This window comes from Oncorhynchus masou, chromosome 5, assembly GCF_036934945.1.
Source record: "Oncorhynchus masou masou isolate Uvic2021 chromosome 5, UVic_Omas_1.1, whole genome shotgun sequence".
Taxonomy (NCBI): Eukaryota; Metazoa; Chordata; class Actinopteri; order Salmoniformes; family Salmonidae; genus Oncorhynchus; species Oncorhynchus masou.
The window spans coordinates 31423158-31434433 of record NC_088216.1 but is presented as its reverse complement, the minus strand read 5'-3'; positions in this window follow the sequence as shown (position 1 = coordinate 31434433).

The following is an 11276-nucleotide window of genomic DNA, read 5'->3' as shown; positions in this document are numbered from 1 at the left end:
CGTTCCGTCGAGTGTAATAGTTTCTACAGTGCTGCTATTCGGGGCTAGCTGGCTAGCTAGCAGTGTTGATTACGTAACGTTACGTTAAAAGAACGACAATAGCTGGCTAGCTAACCTAGAAAATCGCTCCAGACTACACAATTGTCTTAGATACAAAGACGGCTATGTAGCTAGCTAGCTACGATCAAACAAATCAAACCGTTGTACTGTAATGAAGTGAAATGAAAATGTGATACTACCTGTGGAGCGAGGCGGAATGTTGACCGGGTTGTTGAAGTTCAAATCGGAAGACGTTGGCTAGCTGTTGGCTAGCTAGCTAGCAGTAACTCCTACGTTAAGGACGACAAGTAGCTGGCTAGCTAACCTCGGTAAATTAAGATAATCACTCTAAGTCTACACACTCTAAACTACACAATTACCTTGGATACGAAGACAGCAAAGACAACTATGTAGCTAGCTAACACTACACTAATCGAGTCGTTGAGTGTAATAGTTTCTACAGTGCTAGTGGACGTTAGCTAGCTGCTGGGCAGATACGTTAGGACGACGAAATACGATAATTACGCAATTATCTTTGATACAAAGACGGCTATGTAGCTAGCTAAGAAGAAGTTGCTAAGATTAGACAAATCAAACCGTTGTACTATAATGAAATGTAATGAAAAGTTATACTACCTGCGGACCGAAGTGTAGATGCGACCGCTCGCTCCAACCCGGAACCGGGACATGGGCTATAAAACTTTTCAAACACGCCCGCCTCTCCCTTCTTATATAAAGTCTTGATGACAATGTAACCTCCTGTTCCGGGGATGTGAGGATGACTGTCCGATGTCAGAATGGTTCAGATAATAACTACAGAATGAAGCCAACATCAGCGTGAGCTTTGGTTGCGAATGGTATGAACTTTGAACTCTTATTCACTACAGATGTGATACCTCCTAGCCGTTGAGTTAGCAACAGCCGCTGCAAACGAGGGTTAGGAAGGAACAGGCAGAGTATCCCGTCTATCACATAACGACGTTACTACAAGCATCCAATTGACCACCAGAGACATTCTTCAAAGGACAAAGGACTCGGTTTGGCAACATGGCCTTCCATCTACCACCAACCTACTGAAGCGCAGCTCAGAGTAAATATTTATTGCATTTTCCTTTTCCAAATGGGCGGTAATTTAGAATGCATAAGATATTGTATTTACGATAGCACAGCTTCACCCTTTGTTCCTCAGTCTTGCCGCTCTTTCACTCAAACCCAGCCCCTTTTCTTTTGTGTAACATGCTGACATATACGTTCCGCCCGCTAGGGACGTTTTCCTTTATGACGTCATTTGTAATCAAGTTATGATTAATTATGTGTATGTGTAATTCTGTGTGATTATTTAGATATTTAGTAAATAAATAATTAAACCCATTTTTGTATTGCTGATTCAACTTGTTAGCCAGGGTTCGTGCAGATAACCAAGAATTTACAACTTTTAGATGAGACTGAATTAAGGTGACGATTAATATTGACTGCTATTGATGTAAAATATTACTAGGTCTTTAAGAGTTTATTAAGAAGATAACAGCTCTATAAATCTTATTTTGTGGTGCCCCGACACTCTAGTTAATTACATTTACATGATTAGCTCAATCGGGTAATATTAATTACGGATAAAGGAATTTATAGAATAGCATGTCATATCACTTAATCCGGCATAGCCAAAGACACAACAATAAGTACACACACAAACACACACAAGCACACCCCTCATAGTACACAGTAGGCCTATTTTACAGCTTCACTCACAACTGGGGCAAGAAGCCACGGGAGAAAATAACATTTGGAAAAAACTACAAATATAAAACAGTCTGTGAAAGAGATAGAAAGCATTATGAATTCACAAAAAAACATGGGAAATCTCTGGAAGCATGTGCTACTTGAGTAATGGTGTGAAAAGTTAAACTTGCTACAAATAACCCTCACACGAGCAAGGCAAATTTAACCATTTGGGACTTGAATCAGCCTACTGCTTAAAGATTCATTACTTAAGAATCAGGTCGCTGTGCTGCCACCCCAAAACACTGTGACATGCAGACTGGTAGTAGCTAGAAAACAAACTAAATAAATAAAAAGAAGGAAATTACAATAAAGTCTTGGCAGTGATGGCTTGACTACTGTAAACTCACATTCAGAAAATTCACAGGCAGCCAATGCAGAGACCTAAAAACTGCTGAAATGTTTGCTCTCCTCTGGTCTTGGTCAGTACCCGTGCTGCATCATTCTGTATGTTTTGCAGTTGACCAATGGCTTTCTTGGGTAGTCCAGACAGGAGAGTTTGACTACTGTAATGCTCTCCTGTCTGGTCTACCGAAGGAAGCCATTGGAAAAACATACAGAATGCTCCAGCACGGGTACTGACCACGACCAGATGGAGAGTACACAGTACACCGGTTTTAAGGTCTCTGCACTGGCTGCCTGTGAGTTTCAGAATTCATTTTAAGATTATTTTATTTACATGCACCCCAATACATATCAGAAATGCTTATGTGTGTCCAGTAGGTCCCTCAGGTTCTCTGACACTGGCGTTTTAACCATCCCAAAGTCATCGAGAAGCATTATTTAGTTATTATGCTGCAAGGCCTATGGAATAGCCTGCCAGAGAACCTGAGTGGGGCCAAAACTGTGGACATATTTAAAAGAGATCTTAAAACACATTTTTAGCTTTACTTTTCCTTAGGTTGCTTTTTGAGTTTTTCAGTTTTTGTCATTATTTTAGTTTTTTTTTTTATCTTATAGTTGTTGTGTAGTAAATATTTCAGCTTTTATTTTCATTGTTTATTTATTTCTCTCCCTGTGAAGCACACTGCGTTGCATTCCACGTCTGAAATGCGATCTATAAATAAAGCTTGATTTGATGGGTCTCAGACATATATGTTTTTTGCATGTGCTCGCTGTTTCGGTACATTTTAAATTAAACCACAACCAATTACATCTGTGAGAATAATAAACCAATAAGCACACTTAAACTGTAATAATAAGCATAACCTTAACCATAGCCATAAATGTAAGGATAATAATCACCATGTAACTTGCTCCATTTTTGCAATACTGTGCATGCATTTTCACCATATGCATAACCATATGACTTCCTCCATTTTCATCATACTGTAGCCTACATACATTGATTATAGCTTGTGAAATCCAGCCGACTGGAAACTTTGACCACGAGATTAATCAAGTGTACAGAATGTTTTAACCAAGGTCATGAACCTTCCATTCACACGCAAACACACACGCGGAGAGATACTTTATGCCTGCAGATAATGGCCAAACTCGCTGTAGCCAGAAAAGAGAGAGACAGAGAACAGAGAGAGAGAACAGAGAAAAAGGAGAGAAGAGAGAGGGAAAAGGTCACACCAATTAAGCAACACAGAGGTGGCGGAGAGTTCTCCAAATCGTGTCGTGGGGAGGCCAAGCGTGAGGGCCCTGACAGAGGCAATGTTCAACACGGACTCATCAGAAACAGGAGGGATAGATCAAATAAACAACCAAAAAAAGAAAAAACACGTTTCTATTTTGACTATGGTTCCGGGCAACTGCTGTCCCTTGGCTCTCAGCTCTCACATATATTTCACTTTGCAACAAGGGTGATTTCTGTTTACAAATTTCACATGCGCCAAATTGATGCAACTAGGGCACACTGGCAGATGGGAGTTGGTTTGTGTAAATCATGAGAGGAGGAGCCCCTCCCCACCGACTACTAGAGGCGCAGATTGTCGACCAGACAGACTCCTTGTTGACCTGTTGCAATGCATTCATCCACCAGGCGGGAGTGTAACTACTCAAAATCTAAATTGGAGCACTGATGAGCCCAAGTTTGGGTCGTGTTCATTAGGACATACAACAGAAAATGTTTTTAAATGTTTTAAAACAAGCAGTTCTTATTGGACAAGTACAGATAGTACCTCCCCATTTCACTCCATTTAGGTGTGTTTCCCTCCTTTCATGCCTACCCAACACAACTATGGTGTAGTTAACTATGGTCTAAGGTGAACCTGCTCATCGAACTGGGACAAACATCAAATGTATGTCTGAAAGCGCAATGTAGAAAAACCCACTATCTGTGTCTGCAACAACTGAATACTGGTCTGAGTTACAGTAAGCATAGATGGTGCTTGTTTAATTTCATTAACCTCGACAACACTGCAGGAAAAGTGACTTCAGTCGATTGATGTGGTGTTTTTTCAAACAGTTTTGTAGTGACATTTTATTTTCTATCTGTACTGTACTGTACTGTATGTAAGACTGAATTTGCTGAGCACCAATAGCCTGTATTACAGCGACCTCTACTGGAAGCATGTTTGTGTGGTTTTTGTGACAGCTCTTTTGAATTGATGAGATGACAGACATTTTTGTTATGGTGACAATAACATCATTGTCTTGACATTTGACATCAAGATGTGCTGTTTGTGTGACACTGCATTTTTAATTAAATAGTGCAGGAGAAATAAATACTATGTGATATCTTTACATTTGTATATTTTCACCAGTAGATCAGATTTTCTCTTATTTTGCACTTTTTTTCTCTCTTATATTGTGAACTTTGCTTATGATGATTAGCACCCAACCACAGAATTATAGACGGTACAATATCACCTCAAAATAATCTCCATCCAGTACATTTGATACAGTGTGACACCGAGGGGAAAAACAAGGAAAAGGTTGTAGCCTATACATTAACTGTAAATCATCAAGCACACATAAAAGACCAGAAACGTAGCTGAGCCATAAAATCAACACAGTTTAGCCAGCATTTCATCAGCTAGATGAGACTCTTAATGACAACCATGAACACAAATGAGGTCATATGAGGTCTTGAGCGGCCCATCAGTAAACAATAGCTACAGGCCCAATAGCCACAGGAAGGAGGGTTTAGCACTTGGATCTATTTTTACTGCGGCAATTAACATCAAAGAATGTGATATCTCTCCATTCTTTGGCCCCAGTCTGACACGTAGCTTCGTCGAATGTTGGATGGCTCCTTTCAACGCTGCTGCTATCACTTGGCCTGTCTCCATCTGTTGCAAGAGCATACCTCCACAACACAGATAGAAGGGAGATTGTGGTGTGAGAGAGGAAGGGAGAGGAAGATATAAAAAGAGAGAGAGAAAGTGTCTCTGTGTGTGCGTGTGTGTGCGTGTGTGTGCGTGTGTGTGTGTGTGTGTGTGACGCTTCTCCTCTTCGTCTGTGGAGGAGTAGGAAGGATCGGACCAATATGCAGCGTGGTAAGTGTCCATGTTAATCTATTGGAACTGAACACACAAAAACAAAATAACAAAGTGAATGAAAGAAAAGAAACAGTCCGGTCAGGTGAAACAACACACTAAACAGAAAACAACTACCCACAACTCAAGGGCGAAAACAGGCTGCCTAAGTATGGTTCTCAATCAGAGACAACGATTGACAGCTGCCTCTGATTGGGAACCATACCAGGCCAAACACATAGACATACAAACATAGAACAAAACATAGAATGCCCACCCCAACTCACGCCCTGACCAACCTAAAATAGAGACATACAAAAGGAACTAAGGTCAGGACGTGACTGTGTGTGTGTGTGTGTGTGTGTGTGTGTGTAAAACCTCCTTGGGAAAACCTTCTTATAACCTTATAATTATGTTATTTCATAACCACAATAGAAAGACTATACAGATTATACTGTATGGGAAATGTATCAGAGGAGTTTGGGGTTGGGGTCAATTCCAGGAAGTAAACTGAAAGTCCACCCCCCCAAATGTAACCTTATAGGAGGCAATGAGGAAATTTGAATAGATATTGGAGAATTTACTTTTTGTATTGACTGAATTGAATTATATTATTCACGTTTAGAAGTGTGTTTAAGACGTCATTTCTGGGACTTAGAACATTTGAATAATGTGTCCTAATTAACAGTTTTATTTCATAAAGACCATGTTTTTGGGCCATCTTTCCATCATACATGTGTCTATGTAGTTTTGTTATGAAATTACTGTATATTGAGTTGCCACAGCTTAATTGGTTTAAAGTGTGTTGAGTTGTTGCAACTTAATAGGTTTAGTGCAATCGGTTTCCTTAAGCCATTTGAGTAGCAAGTTTTCATGTTCAAGTGAGCTTGTGAGGACAGACGCTGGGATATGAAAAGCAAGTGCATGGAATGAATATTTAATAAATAACAAAACAGGGACAGCGTCTGGACAATGGGAACAAAACAACCTTAATGCAGACACAGGGAAAAAAAATAGGAAGTGACAGATATAGGGGAGGCAATCAATAAGGTAATAGAGTTCAGGTGAGTCCCATGAAGCGCTGATGCACGTAATGATGGTGACAGGTGTGCGTAATGATGGGAAGCCTGGCGCCATCGTGCACCAGAGAGGAGGAGCAGGAGCATGCGTGACAGGGCTTAACTCATTTGTGTGTTAGCTTCACTCAAAAGTGAATTCACTCAAAAGTGTTATGTTACAATAACATAGTATATTTAAGTAAAGTCGACAACATTTCAGTACACTTCACTTAATTATTCAGGTAAGGTCAACACTACTGTGTACACGATTGTGTAATTTGGGGCGGTAGATATCCTAGTTGTTTGAGCGTTGGGTCAGTAACCAAAATGTTGCTAGATCGAATCCTCGTGCTGACGAGGTAAAAATCTGTCGTTCTGCCCCTGAACAAGGCAGCTAACCCACTGTTCCTAGGCCGTCATTGTAAATAAGAATTTGTTCTTAACTGACTTGCCTAGTTAAATAAATAAATGTTACATTTACATTGATTATTTAAGTACGGTTAACAAGAATAGTATAGCTAGTATAGCTCTATGGCCTGAAACATTGCTGACTTTTGTCTACCTTATGACAAACTTATGTCTACCTTATGACTTACGACAGGGTTAGTTATGTCTAGCTTATGACAAGTTGTTATGTTTACCTTGTGACAGAGAGGTGCCTGGCAGTGCCCATGGTTGTGTGATTCGTGGGACCGTCTGGTTTATTTAAGGTGACGAGGAGAAAGGGAAGAGAGAGAGGGAGAGAGAGAGAAAAGACAGCACACCTGACTTCCTCCACAATAAACAGTTGGGATCCATCCCAAATAGCACCCTATTTCCTATGTAGTGCTTAGGGCTCTGGGCCATAGGGCTCTGGTCAAAAGTGCACTAGAAACGGAAGAATATAGGGTGCCATTTCAGACGCAACCTCGAAAATGAGCTGGCGTGGTAGGCGGCCAAGAATATCAAAACGTCTACCCACATCGACACAACCTCAACAAGACACCGGGTCCCTTGTTTTCCATGGGAGCGGTGAACCGCATAAGCGACACAAAGATGAGGACAAAACAGAGACGGTTAAATAGTATATTAATGACCTCCGTTTTTTGCGGCATCTTCTAAAAGGGTTTGGTATATTGTGATACCCTCTAATGGAGGTGGTAATAGAGCCGCCATGTAGATAGGGGCAGGAATTTATATCTGGTATGCATCTGATAAAAAAAACAGGGCTCTTATCACTTTGGGTCGACTGGGCCTTTCTTAGCGAGACAATACATCATAGACTGAGAGATGTGGGAGTTTATGTGGGTCGTGAATGTGCTGTTGCTTGAGTACTCTCTCCACGTTCTCTTTAAACGCTTACACCCTTCTACTGTGAAGGTATGGCTTAGTCAAATCCCCTATGTGAGAATAATGGATAAATTGCAAAGATTTAAGGATATCTTGGACTATTTATCCATAAATTGCTGGGTTCATTCTATCCAATCATTGATTATGATTTTGACTGCCTCCATAATGAGCTGGTGTTGTGCACTTTTCATTCAGAACACTGCAAAAGGTCACTTTCACACAGTTGTTTTGCATATACGTGCATCGGAGAAGTAAACACAGCTGCAAGCCAAAACTGGCAATGCCAATACTGTGACGCTTCCAACACCACGTGTGGGTTCAGGTCTACCCGCAGGTGCCAACGTCAGTACCGCCATGGCAGGGCCTAACAAAGCATTCAGTGTTGGGGCGAGCTAAGTCGCTGCCGCCGTCAGATTGAGCAGAAAGGAGAAGGTGAGTTATTGCCAAACATACCCTGTGCCCCAGTGACAATGTTGTTGAGTCATTGTATATGTGGCAGTAAAGTGGGCCATATAAGCAACTGTGCAGATGACAGTTAGGCTGGCCATGAAGTGAATATAATAGGCCTACCTACTATCCAAACATGCAGTACCAGTCAAAAGTTTGGATACACCTACTCATTCAAGGGTTTTTCTTTATTTTGTACTATTTTCTACATTGTAGAATAACAGTGAAGGCATCAAAAATATGAAATAACACATACAGAATCATGTAGTAAACGAAAAAGTGATTTAAAAAAAATCTAAATATATTTTATAGTTGAGATTCTTCAAAGTAGCCACCCTTTGGCTTGATGAGAGCTTTGCATACTCTTGGCATTCTCTCAACCAGCTTCAACTGGAATGTTTCTCCAACAGTATTGAACACTTGTTGGCTGCTTTTCCTTCACTCTGCAGGCCAACTCCTCCCAACCAACTCAATTGGGTTAAGGTCGGGTGATTGTGGAAGCCAGGTCACCTGATGCAGCACTCCATCACTCTCCTTCTTGGTCAAATAGCCCTTACACAGCCTGGAGGTGCATTTTGGGTCATTGTCCTGTTGAAAAACAAATGATAGTCCCACTAAGCCCAAACCATATGGGATGGCGTATCGCTGCAGAATGCTGTGGTAGCCATGCTGGTTAAGTGTGTCTTGAATTCTAAATAAATCACAGACTGTGTCACCAACAAAGCACCCCACACCATCACACCTCCTCCTCCATGCTTCACGGTGGGAACCACACATCATCCGTGGAACAAAAAATCTCAAATTTGGCTTCATCAGACCAAAGGACAGATTTCCACCCATCTAATGTCCATTGCTGGTGCTTCTTGGCTCAAGCAAGTCTCTTCTTCTTATTGGTGTCCTTTAGTAGTGGTTTCTTTGCAGCAATTCGACCATGAAGGCCTGATTCACACAGTCTCCTCTGAACAGTTGATGTTGAGATGTGTCTGTTACTTGAACTCTGTGAAGCATTTATTTGGGCTGCAATCAGGGGTGCAGTTATTCTAATGAATGTATCCTCTGCAGCAGAGATAACTCTGGGTCTTCCTTTCCTGTGGCGATCCTCATGAGAGCCAGTTTCATCATAGCGCATGATGGTTTTTGTGACTGCACTTGAAGAACCTTTCAAAGTTCTTGACATTTTCCGGATTGACTGACTTCCATGTCTTAAAGTAATGATGGACTGTTGTTTCTCTTTGCTTATTTGAGCTGTCCTTGCCATAATATGGACTTGGTATTTTACCAAATAGAGCTATCTTCTTTATACCACCCCTATCTTGTCACAAGACAACAGATTGGCTCAGACGCATTAAAAATTAAAGACATTCCACAAATTAACTTTAACAAGACACAACTGTTAATTGAAATGCATTCCAGGTGACTACCTCATGAAGCTGATTAAGAGAATGCCAAGAGTGTGCAAAGCTGTCATCAATGCAAAGGGTGGTATCTTTGAAGAATCTCAAATATAATATATATATTTTGATTTGTTTAACACATTTATTGGCTAGTACATGATTCCATATGTGTTATTTCATAGTTTTGATGTATTCACTATTATTCTACAATGTAGAAAATAGTAAAAATAAAGAAAAACCCTTGAATGAGTAGGTGTTTCCAAACTTTTGACTGGTACTGTATAACGGGGTATTTCAGAATTCAGAGGCCAGAGAGTGTATTATAAGGATGTTATAACTACTTGTGAGTTGTTATGACAGTTTACAGCAAGTGTCATAAACTACAAAGGTAGGCCTATCATAAAGCATAATAAATGCATGTGCCTCACATAGAAAGTTACTAAAAGTTGTTGTGAAGATAGCCTCCCTTCTTAGCTTATCTAAGATAGCGTTAGCAGGAAAAGTTCCAGCAAGCCAACTGTTACTCAGACAGACCTTATCAAAGCACTTTTCATATCAGGGATAATTACGCCCCAGATGTAGCCACTGAGAGATGTTAATGGTTACTGTACAAACAACAACCACTATAAAGACTTTCCCTGTGGGAGAACATAACATCTTAACCTTTAGGTTTTACAATGTATAATTCAAGTTAAAACTCTACAGTGTTCAAAAGTAGTCAACTGTATTAGTGTTGATTTTCAAATCTTTACAGTTACTGAAACTCCCTGAAAGCTAACACTAATAGTGTTAAATGTAACACTAAAAAGTGTCTATATTGTTCCACACTACACAGAGGTAGCTAACGCCATGTGTTATTTAACAACATCTACACTTTCTTTGCTGTGAGATAACCGCCACAATGTTGGGCTGTCGATCAATTTAGAAAAGTTGATCAAAAGTATATTTGTTTTAAAGAAAGCTTGAACTGTTGGGAAAGGGCCAGTGGTCAAGTCAGCTTAGATGGAAAAGCAATTCCCTCTGGACTGTAATCTAAAATTAACTTCAAGATAACTACAGCAAAAAGCAGTTGGAAAAAGCCCCTAATGTTCCCTTCAAAAACATGGTTGACAATATGTCTGTCCCAGACCAATTCTCTACCTCTCTCTAAGATAGCAATGGGAAATAATAATATTTGGGTAATTTTTTTGTCATATCCAAGGGTGGGATGTCATAATCAGTGCCTTGGCACACTTCATGTGGTGGCTGAGTTGGCCCTAGTCTAGTGCCTAGAATAAACTTGGTAACACTTTCTAGTGTTATAATTTACAATAAGTATATCATAAGGCATTATGCAATTTTAAGGTATGTGTGCCACATAGAAAGTGTTACCAAATGTTTCTACTTGGCGATTTGTGTTGTTGTTGTTTTATACTACATTTGTATCCCTCTGATTATACAGCAAAATGGGTATTATCCCTATCCAAATATTTTTGTTGTTGTTGATATTTTAACCATATTTTATTTGAATTGCATGCTCAACTTTTTAAATGCCCCAACACCCTTTTATTCCAAAGTTGAGCATTATAATTTTGACTTTAGCAATTATACACTTCCAATTCACGGTTTATTATAACCCTGGAGACAGTAAGGTTGCAGGTTGGTCTTCCTTGATTTTACAATGAAACACATTCATGTCTTCCTCTTCAGGAGAGGTGAAGGTCGAGTGTTATATGAGGTCCTCCTCTCTAAAAGGACTGAAGCCAACTGTGTACGTGCAGCCGCTCCAACAGTTCCTGTAAGAGTGCCAGTATTTACCAAGC